The sequence below is a fragment of the Polypterus senegalus genome, chromosome 3 (genome assembly GCF_016835505.1).
Source record: "Polypterus senegalus isolate Bchr_013 chromosome 3, ASM1683550v1, whole genome shotgun sequence".
Classification (NCBI taxonomy): Eukaryota; Metazoa; Chordata; class Cladistia; order Polypteriformes; family Polypteridae; genus Polypterus; species Polypterus senegalus.
Window position 1 is genome coordinate 124,923,730 of NC_053156.1, and position 15,806 is coordinate 124,939,535.

Genomic DNA, 15,806 nt, shown 5'->3' on the forward strand with positions numbered 1-15,806 from the left:
TTTTAAAGTCTCTTCCTTTCAAAGACCCCAGAATACATTGGAGAAAGGACCTGTCACTTAATATTTCAGGAAAGGAGTAGAAGGCAGTTATGCACAGAATACACTCGATCTCCATATGTACAAAGCACTCAGTCATTCAACTTAAAATCTTTTATTGAACGCATTTATCTCGTTTAGAATTGTCCAAAATGTTTTCAGGGCAAGATTCAACCTGTGAACGTTGCAATCCAGCTCCAGCCTCACTAGGCCACATGTTCTGGGAATGCACCAAATTAATAACATTTTGGACAAAAATCTTTGCATGCCTATCAGACAGCCTTGGTGTCACGATCACTCTTAATCCATTAAGAGCTGTGTTTGGTGTACTCCCAGGCGGCCTTCAAGTGGATAAGGACAAACAAACTGTTATTTCCTTTACTACACTACTAGCAAATAGACTTATCTTGCTCAACTTGAAGAAACCCATCCCATCCCACCCCTCTTACTTTGCTGGATAACCAATGTTCTATACTACATAACATTGGGAATAAAATTTTTTTTAAAAATTGTCATTTAGAGGATCTATTCAAAACATTTTTAAAATATAGCAGGATCTAATCAATAACATTTCAGAATAAGCGTCCATATCGGGGAAAAGGATACCCTTCTGTTCTTGCACCTTTTATAGGGTAGCTTCGGTTGCTGGCTCCTCTCTTTCTCTTGGGTGGGGGTAAAATTTTGCTTTGATTTGTTAAATTTGACTTTACTGTATGGAATGTTATCTGTTTCTAATTAAAATCAATAAAAATATAAAAAAAGAAAGAAAATGAAAGTACTCTTTCAGAAAATCTGGTACTGTAGGTTTTTCTAGCTCTGTCTGACCCAAAGCACAGGGAAGATCTGCTACTAGTTCTTCATTTGTTCTTTGTTCACAGCAAAAATCATTTTTTGAAATGCTCCACAATTTGTATTTTAATGGCTACAATAATATGGAGAAAGTCTCAAAAGCCACAAAAAGCACTGCAATCAGAACCAACATTATCTACTTTAGAAAAATGTTTCAAACATACATGTACTGAATATAAAAAGCCTTCTGCTTTATCCATCTAAATGAAAAGACAACTGAAAAATGCTCACTTTACTAGGAAAAATGGAAAATTATAAATACTATGTGCAGTAAGCATCACATTAAGGTTACAAAGTAAATTTATCTTTATACTTCCAGTATAATTTGGGGTACTTTTTCCCATATTAGGTTTTGGAACATGAGGATTCTGAATTTCTTAATGGTTTCTTTAAAGAAAGAATTGAAGTTGCATCATTTCAACACTATGTTGGTTTTTCACAGGCACAAACCATTTTGTTGACTGGTAGCTACAACACTGCTAAGCAAATTACCCAGAATTGCATGGTTAGTAATGTCATTGTACTGATGATGTAAAGATCATGCTATGCACTTCCTAATCATCTCAATTTACACAGACAAATCTAATTCTGCGCAAGTGTATTTTGATAGTGTTCCTGGAAGAAGACATAGTTAAGCATTGTTTTCTTTGACTTTGATGTTTGGGTTTTTTTTGGGCTTTGCTGCATATGCAAGTTCTCTTTTAAGGATACAATAGAGGTTTTATAGGTGGAAACTATTACCACCTTTATTATTCAATCTTCCATTCCTCCTATATTTGATCTTCCCTGGCTCCAATGATAAAACACATTATTCAGTGGAGTCATTTTTGTAATGAACAATACTTAAATACAAGTTTGCCTCATTTTGTATGCAACACCACACCTGCCCTATCTCCAGTATATAGTGCCTTTATAGGGGTGTTTAAATCTTTAAAATGACCACCTCATTTTAAACATAATTGCCATATAGAACTATTGCTAGATGTACCATTACCTAAAGGAAAGATTTATAAATGATCTAATCCTGAACATGCTGCTGTGGAGCAATATATTCATGAGAATTTGTAAAACTGATTCATAGAATTTTCTAATGGACCTGATGTCATTTTTTTTCTCTGTGGAGAAAAAAATATTAGGGACTGCAGCCTTGTTTTGATTATAGGGAATTAAATAAAATTACGGTTAAAAAATAATTATCTCCTTAACAGTAGAATCCCTGAAGCCTACGAAAAAGGTTATAAAGCCGGGCCACCTTAAATTCCTTAGCACCTCATGGAAAAGGTTTCTGTTTTAGTTATGTATTCAGCATTTCTTGCTTCGCATTTACTGTCATCCAACACTAATCCAGATCGTTGTAGACATGGAACACACATGAAATGCATGTATTCCAAATAATAATATATTATTTACCCTATACCATTCCAAGCACCTCACACCCAGAAAAAAAAGACTTGAGCTGCATTGGTGGGGGATGGGATACCAGGCCAGTTGTTGCTTGTGCTGATTGACACATTTGCAAAACAAAGACGCTGATGAAGAGGTGCAAGGCAATTTAAGGTGGCCCTGGATTACGACTATTTTCATAAACCTCAGGGATTCTAGCATTAATAGTGTCATCCCTTCTTTACTGAATAAAGTGACTGGATCTATGGTATTTACTAAATTTGACCTGCAGTTTGCATAGAGTTTAATTCAGATTAGAAAGGGGTGTAGGCAGAAAACTGATTTTAACACTTCTAATAAACATTAAGAAAATGGGGTAATGCCCTATGGATTTACAGACCTATCTGTAATTTTTCAATCATTTCTTAACAACTTTTTTTGGGAAAAATTATGTACGTGTATGCAGCATATAAACAATTTTCATATTTATTGTAAAGATATGGAAACTTAAAAACAACATGTGAAAAAAGGTTTTTCAACAATTGTAGGAAGACTGATTCTTTGTGAAATCAGAAAAATGTGAGTTCCATTCAAGGAAAAGTGTTTTCTTGTAAGGTACTAGCCAGGGATCAATCAAAGGTTTTGTGAGTTCTCAACTGGTCCCATGCAGATCATTAAACAAAAACAAAGGTTTACCTGATTTGTAAGCAATTATCTTTGGTATATTATAACAACATCACATAACACCCACAACGTCAGTCACAAAACACCCATGGCATGCCCGGCTGCAATGATAAAGATTAGGGATATCTGACTCTGAGGGCAAGTTGTGACTGACACTGATGACATTACGTAACCTACAGCATACTATTGAGGGCTGCAGTTAGACCCATCTCACTGACTTTCCTTACCAAGAACAACAATTTGAAAATTTATGGGACCTATGAAGATCAAAAAGCTTTTTAACACTTGGATATTATTCACATTTGCCTCTGTTTTATGACATCCCAACCCTGAACTACAGCCATTCCAGGAAGCAGATACATCTAGCCTGGTGGTAAGGAGCAAATCAATGCCAAAAATGTCTAAATACTAGACTAACATTCTTGTTTCCCTTTGATTAAAAAAAGAAATTCTGCTGAAAAGAATTATGATGTAGGGGATCATAAACTATTAATTATAAAATTAGCACTGAAGAAATGGAGGTATTAGTTTGAAGGAGTAAAATTTCCATTTGTGGTTTAAAGCATAAAGCTGATGTCTTTCTCTCTTGTTCAAACTCTTGAATGTCCTGTGCACCAAGGTTGATCATTGATTCTAATACACATATTGGTAACCAAGAACACAGCTGAAAAATTAAGGCAGTGACAGTGTTATGAACAAGAAAAAGGAATAACAGTGATGACACTAAATGTAACAATTAAAAAAAAAAAATCAGAATATAACAATGATAAAAAATGAACAAAACACCCACTTAGTACACATGTAATAGTGCAAAAGTAGAGATCATGACAAAAATTAATAGAGGAATGGGAAAATAAAAGAAATACCATAATATCACATTTATATTGATTTATGCAGCAGCTGCTTATACAAAATGTGACCAAACTGTACCATACCATACATTTCCTAAGCCCACTTAAAACTGAGAAAGGTTGCCGATGGCTGGAGCCTACATCAACAATAACCCATTGTAAATTAACAAGCTAAATAAGAGAAAATATTTATTCAATAAACAATAAGTTCATGTACTGTATTTTAAACACAAACATGCAAAGAACTGGAAGTGAACACATTAAAAAGGCTATTAAAAAAAGCATTTTGAATACTTGAATCCCCAAGGATTCACAAACAGAAAAAAATGTCATAAACCAAGGTAGAAGAAAAGGAGTTCTAGGTGAGATGAGAGGACACTTTACTCACTGCAAAAGTTTAATAAATAAGTCAGAAAATGAACAAATGGCAAAAGCATTTAGGTGCATTTGGGGACATAATTAATCGATTTTTATAACATCATATCTAAAAAACTGTAATAACTGAATGCAATTACATGTATTAGTAAACAACACTAAATGCATGATTTTTAACAGTACTTTACAAGACAATGTCATCTAAATAAGCCTGTTTTGGCTCAAACAATTTAATAACCGCAGATCCGGACTAAAGTAATGTAAATTTGCATGAAATGATGTACTATTGTTAGTTATTGGTTGTGGGGGTCTGTAACTAATTGTAGTTAAAATTTACTAAACATAGTATTTCTGAAAGAAGTGCTTAATTAAAATCTCTGCTGAAATCTCAAAGTAAAATTTTTGGATGCTTCACAGTATAATGAAGAACTGATCTAGAATTTTGGTAAAAAATTGTAGTGTCAGAGAAATATTGAATTACTAAATTCTGGTGATAATGCAACCATTAGGTTTTAGTATAATTTAAACATTTGAGCAATACTTACATAAATCCTTTCCTCTTAAATTAATTTCTAGAAAAGTTCATTTTTACTTTCTTTTTCTTTCATGGTTAATTCAAGTAGCAGGAGAAGTGAGCTGGTGTAGCAAAGGTGTGGCTTGTACTCACTCCCCTCTACCAGTGTTTGACTAACTTGTTAGGAGTTGTTCATTGAACTTTCACAACAAAATAATGTTGCAAAATAAGTGCGCCAAATTTCAGGAGAATCGGTCCCTGGGAGGTGTCTTGATTTATGCAGACAGACGGATGTGAAGACTGCCATAGGTGGTTTTTTTGCTTTATATGAAAAAGCACCTAAAAAGATCTGCTAAAGAAATATATAGTCCCCAACTAAATAAATGTATTATGAAAACAAGTGACTATGCAAATATGTATATATACATAAATAAAATAAAAAAAACATTATTCACATTATTAACAGTTGAAAGTGGTAAAATGGCATCAGAAAAAAAGTAGATGAACTGAAAGAATACCTTCTGTGGTGCTTATGGGAGAAGCCATAGTAAGTGTCAATATCCTTTTCTGCATGTCCAGCAATGGGTATCATGGACAAGTGCACATTACTTCTTTCCTGGAATAAGAACAGCATAGTGATCAGCTGGTCAATATACAGGATCTGAGGAGTTGTGCTTGATAACACCATTATTTAACTGTAAATTAAAATAGTGTTACTGATGCAAAATATGCTTGTATTCCAATTATAAAAATATTTTTTGCAAAAATAGATTTTTCTATTATTATTTTTTAAATAATTGCTGAACATAATTGGCAATGAAAAAGAATAGCCAAGGTTATTCGTGATGGCTAGAATAAAACTGCCTACACAGAACAAAAATTACAGAATTCCTGACATATGAGAGCACCCATTTAATACAGAACATGGCATTTTTAATGTGTACAATGATATACTGCAATTCCTCCATGTGATACAAGTTCTAAGATACTTAGAGTGGTGAACCTTCAGTATTAAAGTTTCAATTATGATCCAATTAAGTTAGTCTGAATTCATTAACCTTTTCATGGATTGTTGCCTTTCAATTAATTTGTTTTAGAGCAAAAGTATCAATTTAAAAAAATACATTACCCTTTTTGAAAAGATGATTTATTTTAGACAGTGAAGCTTGCAATCTTCCAGCCACCTCACCATCCTAACACACAGACCTCAGTGTACATCAAGTGTTCTCTACACCAATGGTTGTCTGCAAGTCCAAGTTTTTGCTCCAACCAGTTTCTTAGTCATTGGTACTTTTAATTAATCTCATTGTTTACTTACCTGACCGTTTTTTTCCCCTTTTCTTTTGCTTTTAGAAAAGTGTAGTAATGTCAGATTTACACTTATAGGCAATTAGTGCATGTGCATTTTTTTTTCAAACTCCAAAGTTCAAGTTCACAAAGTTGCACAGTACCCGAAATAAAAAAGAATTTGTCAGATATCAAAGTCGTCGAGAAAAGGCGAGTCGTAGCCCACCGTCTAAGTGTTAAATGGAAGCTTATTAGGGTACAGAGAAAGAAAAAATAAAACTGGCACACAGTGGGGAAAAAAAGCTCGAAATGTCAACTTTAATCATGACATTTCCACTTTAATCACATAGTTTATTTTGTCATTTAAGTACAACATCATAAACTTCATCTTAAAATCGTTCAATTTACTAGTTTCTCAAATACCATCATAACTAAAGTAGCACGTTAAATGCTTTGTTTGTATGTGTTCTTCTATGTGCTCTATGTGTGTGAATCTCTAATACCACAGAATCCATTACATTCATGATATTACAGCTCTCTGAATAATTAAAATACTGAGATGTATACTTGATATTTTCATTATGACGGGATTTAAAGCATGTTATTAAAACATGGGAACACGGTGGCACAATGGCAGTGATGAGCTGGCACCCTGTCCAGAGATTGTTCCTGCCTCCAGCAAGATACTTGCTGCACCATGTGCGACCTTTGATGAAATAATTTATTGCAGCAGTACTGTCTCTTTCAAACGTACTAACCCCCAATTCCTGTCTTTTCTTTTGTTTCTCCAATTAACCAATCGCCACACATCGTCATTATATCTAATTATGCGCTTTATAACGTGGCTTAGGCTGCGCAATATTATAACTGTATTGTAAGTTTACAATGAGGTAATTGTACTTATAAGTACAAACAGTTCTACAAGGAGCACTTGATGGACTGATTGAGGCTCTGAAGCCACATTGGAACAAAAGCACTGCTTTGACGCTGGGTGCCACCAGTTTGCAAAACCGAGCGGAGAACTTGCGTACACCAGAGATTGAGCTGGCGTGAAAATGTGCGTGGCTTTACGCCAAGTTTAGGTTTTATACATCACAATGTTACTGTGAAAACTGCCTTATGCAACATTTGTGTGTGTATGCACCGTTTATACGTGGTGGTCTCTCTCTGTAATGGATCATATGCAAATTCCAGTAAGTTAAAAGGTGTGCACAGCCAAGCCATGTATTTATCCTGAAATTTTATTTTCATTGATGATGGTCAAACATTACCAAAACCATTTTCAGTACAGAAATTACAAACATATGCGGTCAAAACTTGTGACATGAAATTTGGGCAAAATTGTATTGTAAGGAACAGATATCTGTTGTATGTTAAGAGCACAATTCAGATTCAAAATTGGGTCAGACAGAGGTGAATATGAGGTTGGCTAATTCTCCCCTAAGTATTTGCCATTGTGTCAAAACTAAAAGAGATAGAATGGGATACTAATTATTGTTGTAGTGCAACAATGACCATTTTATGAGAGTTGTACATGGCCTCATAACATTTAGGGTTTGAAATGTCCCAGCCACATTGGAATATCTCCTTGGAAAATGTTTAGCACACTCAGTGTGTGGCATATTAGAGGCATGCATTAGTAATTAAATAAATTGATTATTACTTGAGGTGCTGCTATTTGAATACTGAAATCACTATTTAGGTATCCTATAGGCAGATTGGCATTTTTTTTTTTGTTCTTTATTGCGTCTTATACAATTTCTTGTATTAGGAATTTGTTCGTTTTCACATACCCATTGGGGTCAGAGTGCAGGGTCAGTCATTATACATTACTCCAGGAGCAATTGTAAGTTAAGGACCTTGCAGAGTAGGATCTCTTTTGGCAGTAACAAGGATTCGAACCAGCAACCTTCCAGATATCAGTGCAGATCCTTAGCTTCAGAGCCACCACTCCATATTGTAGGAGGCCAGAGAGAAAATATGGCATTAAAAAGTAAACCTGGGTCTGACAACACAGTATTTTGTACAAATTCTGCTGTGATGTGCAAAACATCTAATGTTAACCTATCATACAACAGCTCAACCATTTAAATGTTGAATTACAAGCAAGTGACACATCTTGCAAAATCCCTCTCCCCAACAATAGAAGAACATAAGCAAACTTCTATAACTATGTTCAGTACCACAGCATAAAAATGCAATGCACTCTAAGCAGGAAAAAAAATAAATCAGAACTGCTTGTAAAATATCAGTAAGGGACATGTGTCTGCTCAGCTTTGTGGTTTGTTAGGGTTTCAGAGAACTAATGAGCTATGCTGAGCCAGAGTATAAAGTCTCTTCTTTAAAAACCACCACTAAGAGAACAGCAATTCGAACAAATAGTCATGGGCATAAAAACAAAACACTAAATGATTATTTAAAGATACCACCTAACAAGACTTCCGGACTGATTTCACTAGTCCAACTCATATATGGTAAAAAAAAATTAATGTAAAAAAACTAATTGAAATGTGTAGGATTCATAGCCTCTGCCTTGTCAGGGATTGAATTTCAGAACATAATTATGAAATCTCCGAACCCTAACCTAATTCTGCATTTTACTTACAGACCCCACATAGTCTAACATTGCTCAGGCTGAAAATGGCAAGAAAATCTGTTACCAAAATTAACACTTGTTTGCTTGCAGTCCTGAACATACCAGGAAATAACGAAATTACATTTTATATGTGACAATTGTACCGTGTTTCTGGAAAGCAATTGAGCCAGACATTCATCTGACTACACCGGCTGTACAGCTAGCACAGTAGAGCTGTTAAAAGCTGTTATAATGCTACTGACTTATGAAACAAAACTTGAAGTATTTAACCATAACCACAGAAAGTACGTTTGAAGAAAAACAGGTGAAGCATTGGGTTTGTGTGGCAGGAAGTGGCACGGGAAATATTGTGAGAGCAAATGGGTGGATCTACCCTAAAGATGTGCAAATACTTGAAGCTACAGTGTAGTTTAAAAAAAAATCAGTAAAGGAAACTTAAGTCAAAGAAAGATCCAAAGTGTACCTTACAATAAAGTCCTTATAGGAATGAAGGATTGATAGCAGTACTTGCAGTTTGCTAGACTGCCTCAGATCTGAGTAAAGTATTAAAAAACAGACAGACGTTAAATTATTATGTGCTTAAATTGTACCTATGCGCACTCTTAAAAACGTCCTGGCTTTGCTTTCCGAGACTTTTAATGAAAATTTACAGTTAGCTTATGCAATTCCAAAGAGTGCAAGGAGATAAACTGAATATCGAGACAAAAGAATGGTAGACTGTGACTTTGCATGACTGACTTTATATAAATCTTGTTTAGAAAGACAAACCTTTTATGAGCTTCTCCTGCAGGTAGATGACCTTGGTAAGTTGCAATAAATCTGAAAAATGCTATAAAAAAATTTCAGGAATTTCCAAGAGTGAAATGTAAATCAATTAAGTTTAACAAGCACAAGTATAAGCCAGGGCAAAATGAGAGGTACACACACAAAAAACAAACTGAGAAGCTCATCCAGTAACTACTTGCTTAAATATTTGTTTTAATTACTGATAGATGTCAACTGTTTAAATATCTATAGGAGCTGTTCCAGAGCATATCACATGAAGTGCTATTTTCCAACAAAAAACACCACCAGAAATAAAGAGAGAAATTATTATAGTGTAAAGTGAGCAATTAAAGACAACCGTTTAAAATACAGTTGTGATAAGCCTCTCATTTATTCAAGACAATAGTGACCTCTGATTTTAAGCAACCTTAAGAAAAGACAAGATACATGTACATTATTTGTCTAATCTTGCTTACTCCACTTCAGAACTGAACAGAGCTGAAGGCTACCCAAGTAATATTGGGCAAAAGGCAAGAATAAATTCTCCCTCTAGTTTAATTTATTGCCAACTTTCCCTCTGGGGAAGAAATAATGCTCTATTAGTCTAAACTGCATAGCCAAAGTTAAAGTATTGCAGTACCAGAATAGTTTTCTGTTATGTATAATGACATTATAGGAGGGACAAAATGGGGAAATTTATTTGGAATTTAAAGACAGTTCTATTCAACCCCTTCTCCTGTAACTCTGAAACAATAACCATGTTAGTGGTCGTTGCTTAACAACAAACAGCACCATTCTACTCTGCCATTAACATTCTTCACATGAAAGCCTAACCAGCACAAGCTCCAACAGACTCTGTATAAGGTTAGAACTGACAGGTTACTGTAAATGGGAGACTAGATGGTGAGATATCTGCTATTTCCAGTATCTGTCTACCAAATGCAAATGTCAAGCTGAGCAGTGATTTCAAATTTAATCTACTGTGATTTGGGCTCATATCCTGCAATCTTTTAACAAACTGTATAACCCTATGTATCATAATTATCAGAAACTGCAATTATGTCTAATCACTATTTAGCAAAGCACCAATCAATCAGCTGCTGATCTCAATTAGCCAATTTTTACTAAAAAAAAAAAAAACACAAAAAAAAACACTTTATTGGCGATCAGTATATTGGCCAATCACAAAAACCAGTCTTTTCAGTCTCTGCTTTTATGGTGCTCCTTTATTACAAGGTATTACAGTAATTGAGCCAGAGCACTTTTTTTTTTTTTAAATATAAAGCAAACTTTCTGTAGCGTAAAAGTGCAAGTCAAACCTTGCTTTACAAGACTGAGAGATGACTGGAATATTTGCCTTTATGTTAAAGGAAGTGGGATAATAAACTGAGAAAAAGGAATCAGAGAAGTCTTACTGTGCAGTTAGACAAAGGAAAGAGAAGCTACTTTTTTATTTTGTCCTTTAAATTAAAACAGACATTGTTCGAGTTTGGACAGCAAACTTGGTTTATTTAAGTGCAGCAGCTTACATTTTTAATTGGAAAAAGAAAAGGTAAAGATGATTATGAAATTGCTGATAAGTAAACAATTGGCTTGTTAGCTTAACAAAAAAAGTGTCTTTTCTTATAAACTTGTTAAGCATGTTAGTCTTGCCTTTCTTGATAAAGACCTTATGAGCATTTGATACATTTGCAACTTTTTTTAAAGATTTGTATACTGTTTATTATTTGCTGCTGTGTTTCATAAAGCATAAGTTTTGGTAAGAAACACTGCATTATTAAAATGTAATCCATATTTATGACTACATTGCAATTATTATGACTGTCTAGCTGATACACTGCAGAACAAAAAAAAAAACACATACTGTACTCATAAAAAACACAGTAAAAAAAAGCTGTACTGAAATTGACAAGTGTTTTATTTTCTCTTATGCCATATGAATTATGGATAAATATCTTATATCTTTGTACATATTTTACTAGTTCATATTTTAAGGAAATTTTATTTATTTTAGTATTTTATGGTCACTAAGCCATAAGGCTACAGGATTTCATTTTGTTAAAATGAAACACGTGTTGGTCTATAGTTTAATTATAAAAATAAACTTTTAATATAAGACATAAAGATTCCACGGGCGGCACAGAGGCGTAGTGGGTAGCGCTGCTGCCTCGCAGTTAGGAGACCTGGGTTTGCTTCTCTGCGTGGAGTTTCCATGTTTTCCTTGTGTCTGCGTGGGTTTCCTCCGGGTACTCCAGTTTCCTCCCACAGTCCAAAGACATGCAGGTTAGGTATATTAGCAATCCTAAATTGTCCCTATTGTGTGCGTGTGTGTGCCCTGTGGTGGGTTGGTGCCCTGCCTGGGGTTTGTTTCCTGCCTTGCGCCCTGTGTTGGCTGAGATTGGCTCTAGCAGACCCCTGTGACCCTGTAGTTAGGATATAGCGGGTTGGATAATGGATGGAAGGATGGATTCCACGTATCTGGTCATGCAGGAGCTTACTGTAAAAAGTATTTTAAAGAGATTTTTAAAAAAATAAAAAAACGGACGATAATAATGAAATTAGTGATCGGTCCTTAATAGTAATAATCAAAGTAGAAAATAGCAAAATATCAAAATTGCTGCCTATGCAGAAGAAATTGTTTAAATCTCTATATTTTGAAAAAAAAAATGTAAATATTTAAAGGGGGGATAGGAAAGAAGTACTATTGAAAGTTGTTGGGTACTTGATTCGGACCCCCATATTTTTTTTTCATAATGCACCTAATACTTTTCAATAAATCAACCTTTCTTCAGCTATCTATACTAATAAAAGGCAAAGCCCTCACTGACTCACTCACTCATCACTAATTCTCCAACTTCCCGTGTAGGTAGAAGGCTGAAATTTGGCAGGCTCATTCCTTACAGCTTCCTTACAAAAGTTGGGCAGGTTTCATTTCGAAATTCTACGCGTAATGGTCATAACTAGAAGCTATTTTTCTCCATTTACTGTAATGGAGTTGGCCTTGAAAGTCGGGGGCGGAGTTTCGTGTGACATCATCACGCCTCCCACGTAATCATGCAGTACGTAGAAAACCAGGAAGAGCTCCAAAAACCGCTGAAGAAAACATAAATTATATAATTAAGAAGGCAGCGAAACAATTAGAAGCGAGCGAGTGACATATAAAACCATATTCAGCGGCTCACGTGAACTGACGCAGTGCGCAGACAAAAAGCAACAGTTCCAAAGAGTGCTGAACAAAAACCGAATTACACTGCAATAGTAGAGTCTTCGCCTCTAGCGCCGGCTTCCAGGGTTCGATTCCCGAGAGGGGATGCACTAAGTATGTACGTCCGCTTCCCGATACATTTTAGCCTTGCATCCCCTTGGCTTGAGATGTATGAAAAAATATGCGGTTAACGCAGAAAGACAGGTTACCAATTGAAGTTTTATGAATAATGGATACTTTATTCGTGATCAATGATTGTTTTGGTAAAGCCATACTCAGTGTATTCATTAGATGAACGGTAAAAAGTAAGAGCGAGGGGAGGATGACTTATTGAGGCACGCAGGCAAAACCACAATAGCACGCTGGCTCGATGTACTGTAGTCTTGCGTCAACTTGATCTGAATTGCGCAATCACATTTGAAAAAATATATCTTTTCAAGTTCTATTTAGTCCATATGTGTCAAACTCAAGGCCCGCAGTCAACATCCGGCCCGGCGTGTAATTATATCCGGCCCGTGAGATCATTTTATATACTCTATTATTGTTATTAATGGCCCGGGGATATGAAGCGCTGGTAACACAATAAACTACAGATCCCATAATGCAGCTCTTCAGCTGCCTTGCAGAACACTTACCACGTTAATCAAGTCTAGCTTATGATGCTGCAAGTTATTGCAAAGCTAGCCCACACGATGCCGAAGAGAAAAGGTGATTCTGAACATAGAGCCTTTAAAAACCGATGGGAGGCTGAGTATATGTTTGCTGACATTGCCGGTAAACCCGTGTGTCTCATTTGTGGAGCTAATGTGGCTGTAATTACAGAATTTAATTTAAGACGGCACTAGACAAAACATCAGGATAACCTGAAAGACCTGAATGCAATGCACAAGATACAGAAAGCAGAAGAGTTAAAGAAGAATCTGACACTTCAGCAGACGTTTTTACCCGTGCAAAATCACAAAGTGATTTCAAGTAAAGCTACTTTTATGGGAGACACAAATGCACCAGTGCAACTTGGCCCACTTTCCCTGTTGCCAAGTAATGTTGAACCAAGTCGACACTACGGTATTCCCAAAATACGCACTTTGTTCATAAACTGAGCACACTGCACACTGAGTTCACACAGTGCTTTGGTGACTATGAAGAACAAAAAAAGAATTTTCAGTTGTTTCGCAACCCATTTGCCGTCGATGTGGAAACTGCACCTGTGCAGATTCAGATGGAGGTGATTGAGCTGCAGTGTAATGGCACACTGAAGGCAAAGTACGATACTGCACGGCCCACACAGTTTATTCACTCCATTCCCGCACAAATGCTCCAGCTCCGTCTACATACGGCTCGAACCTTGTGCATGTTTGGTAGCACATATCTGTGTGAGAAGCTCTTCTCAGTGATGAAGACTAACAAAACAGCACACAGGAGTCGCCTCACTGATGAGCACCTGCAGTCCATCCTGAGAATCTCCACAACACAGAACCTCACACCAAACATAAACGAACTTGTTGCCAAAAAAAGATGCCAGGCGTCCAGCTCTGATAAAATGACATATGAGCAAAGACAACTGAATGATTTGATTTATTGCTGAAAAGAACACATTTTATTTATATTTCCAGGTTTTGTTATGCAGCATGTTCATATTTGAATTTGTATAATTTTGACAGGATATATTTTTATGGAGAGCAAAATATTATATTATATATTATAAAAGTTATTTAAGGTTTGAGTTGATTTATTCCGGAATAATATTCAGTCGACTAAATAAAAATTCCTTCTATTTAAAATTTAAATAGAACTTCAACATATACGATAGTTGTGTGTGTATGTATATATATATATGTATTTGTGTGTATATATGTGTGTATATGTAGATATATATATATGTATATATATATGTGTGATGTATGTGTATATATATATAGTATGTGTGTGTGTATATATGTGTATATGTATATATGTATATATGTATATATATATATATATATATATATGACAGCAACACTCATCACTCATAACAGTGACAAAACAATTACATTGACAATCATGTTACTTCTACTTCTACTTCTCCGCTGTGAAGTTAGGTATTTTGCTATATATATATATATATATACAGGTATATATATATATGTATGTGTGTGTGTGTATATATATATATATATATATGAATATATATATATGTGTATATATGCATATACTGTATATATATGTTTATATTTGTAAATGTGTATATGTACATGAATATATATATATATATATATATATATATATATATATATATATATATATATATATATATATATATAAATGTGTATATATATGTTTATATATGTGTATATATATTCCTGAAGGTGGAACCAACGGGAACAAATTGCTTTTAGTAAATGTCAAGAGTTGCTGACATGTGATAAAGTCCTTGTGCATTATGACCCAAGCTTGCCCCTCATCCTAGCTTGTGACGCTTCTGCACACAGCCTTGGAGCTGTGATTCAACACACTATGTCATCCAGATAAGAGCGCCCTATTGCATATGCATCTCGCACATTGGCTCCAGCAAAAAAAAAAAAAATACGCACAAATCGAAAAAAGAGGCCATAGCCTTAATTTTCGGAATCCAGAAATTTCACCAGTATTTATGGAGGAGAAAACTTAAATAGGTTACAGATCATAAACCGCTATTAACTTTATTTGGAGAACACAAAGGATTACCTTCGATGGCAGCTGCACGTATGCAGAGATGGGTTATCATTCTGTCAGCATATGATTACCAAATTCACTATCGATCCTCGGAGGCACACAGCAATGCCGATGGACTTTCACAATTTCCCTTTCCAGAAACGTATGATCCTGTAACTAGGGCCTTGTCTGAAGAGATTCACTCCCTATTAGTTGAGCATTTACAAGATGCTCCATTAAAGGCACAGCAAGTTGCAGGAGCATCGTGCACAGACCGTGAGTTGTCTAAGGTTCTCATCTTTATTATGGAAGGTTGGCCAAAAGTCACAGATGAAAATTTAAAACCATATTATATTCGAAAAGATGAACTTTCAATTGAGCAAGGTTGCATCTTATGGGGAATGAGAGTAGTAGTGCCCTTGAAACTGAGAGAAGCAGTATTAGCAGAGCTCCACAATGGGAACCCAGGAATAGTGAAAATGAAATCCCTGGCTCGTAAATATGTATGGTGGCCAAAAATAGACTGTGACATTGAGCAGGTCTGCAAGCAGTGTTGTAGTTGTCGGGCTGAACAAAAGATGCCACAACAAG

General features: G+C 35.3%; 1 protein-coding gene across 3 annotated transcripts in view; it reads right to left on the bottom strand.

Annotated features, from left to right (window-relative positions):
- scml4 (Scm polycomb group protein like 4) overlaps positions 1-15,806 on the bottom strand; it is a 277,625-nt gene that overhangs the window by 205,031 nt on the left and 56,788 nt on the right. For all 3 annotated transcript variants that reach the window (XM_039747888.1, XM_039747889.1, XM_039747887.1), the window contains exon 2: positions 5,211-5,308. The gene's annotated coding sequence lies outside the window, so the exon portion shown is untranslated. The remainder of the gene's footprint in view (positions 1-5,210; positions 5,309-15,806) is intronic.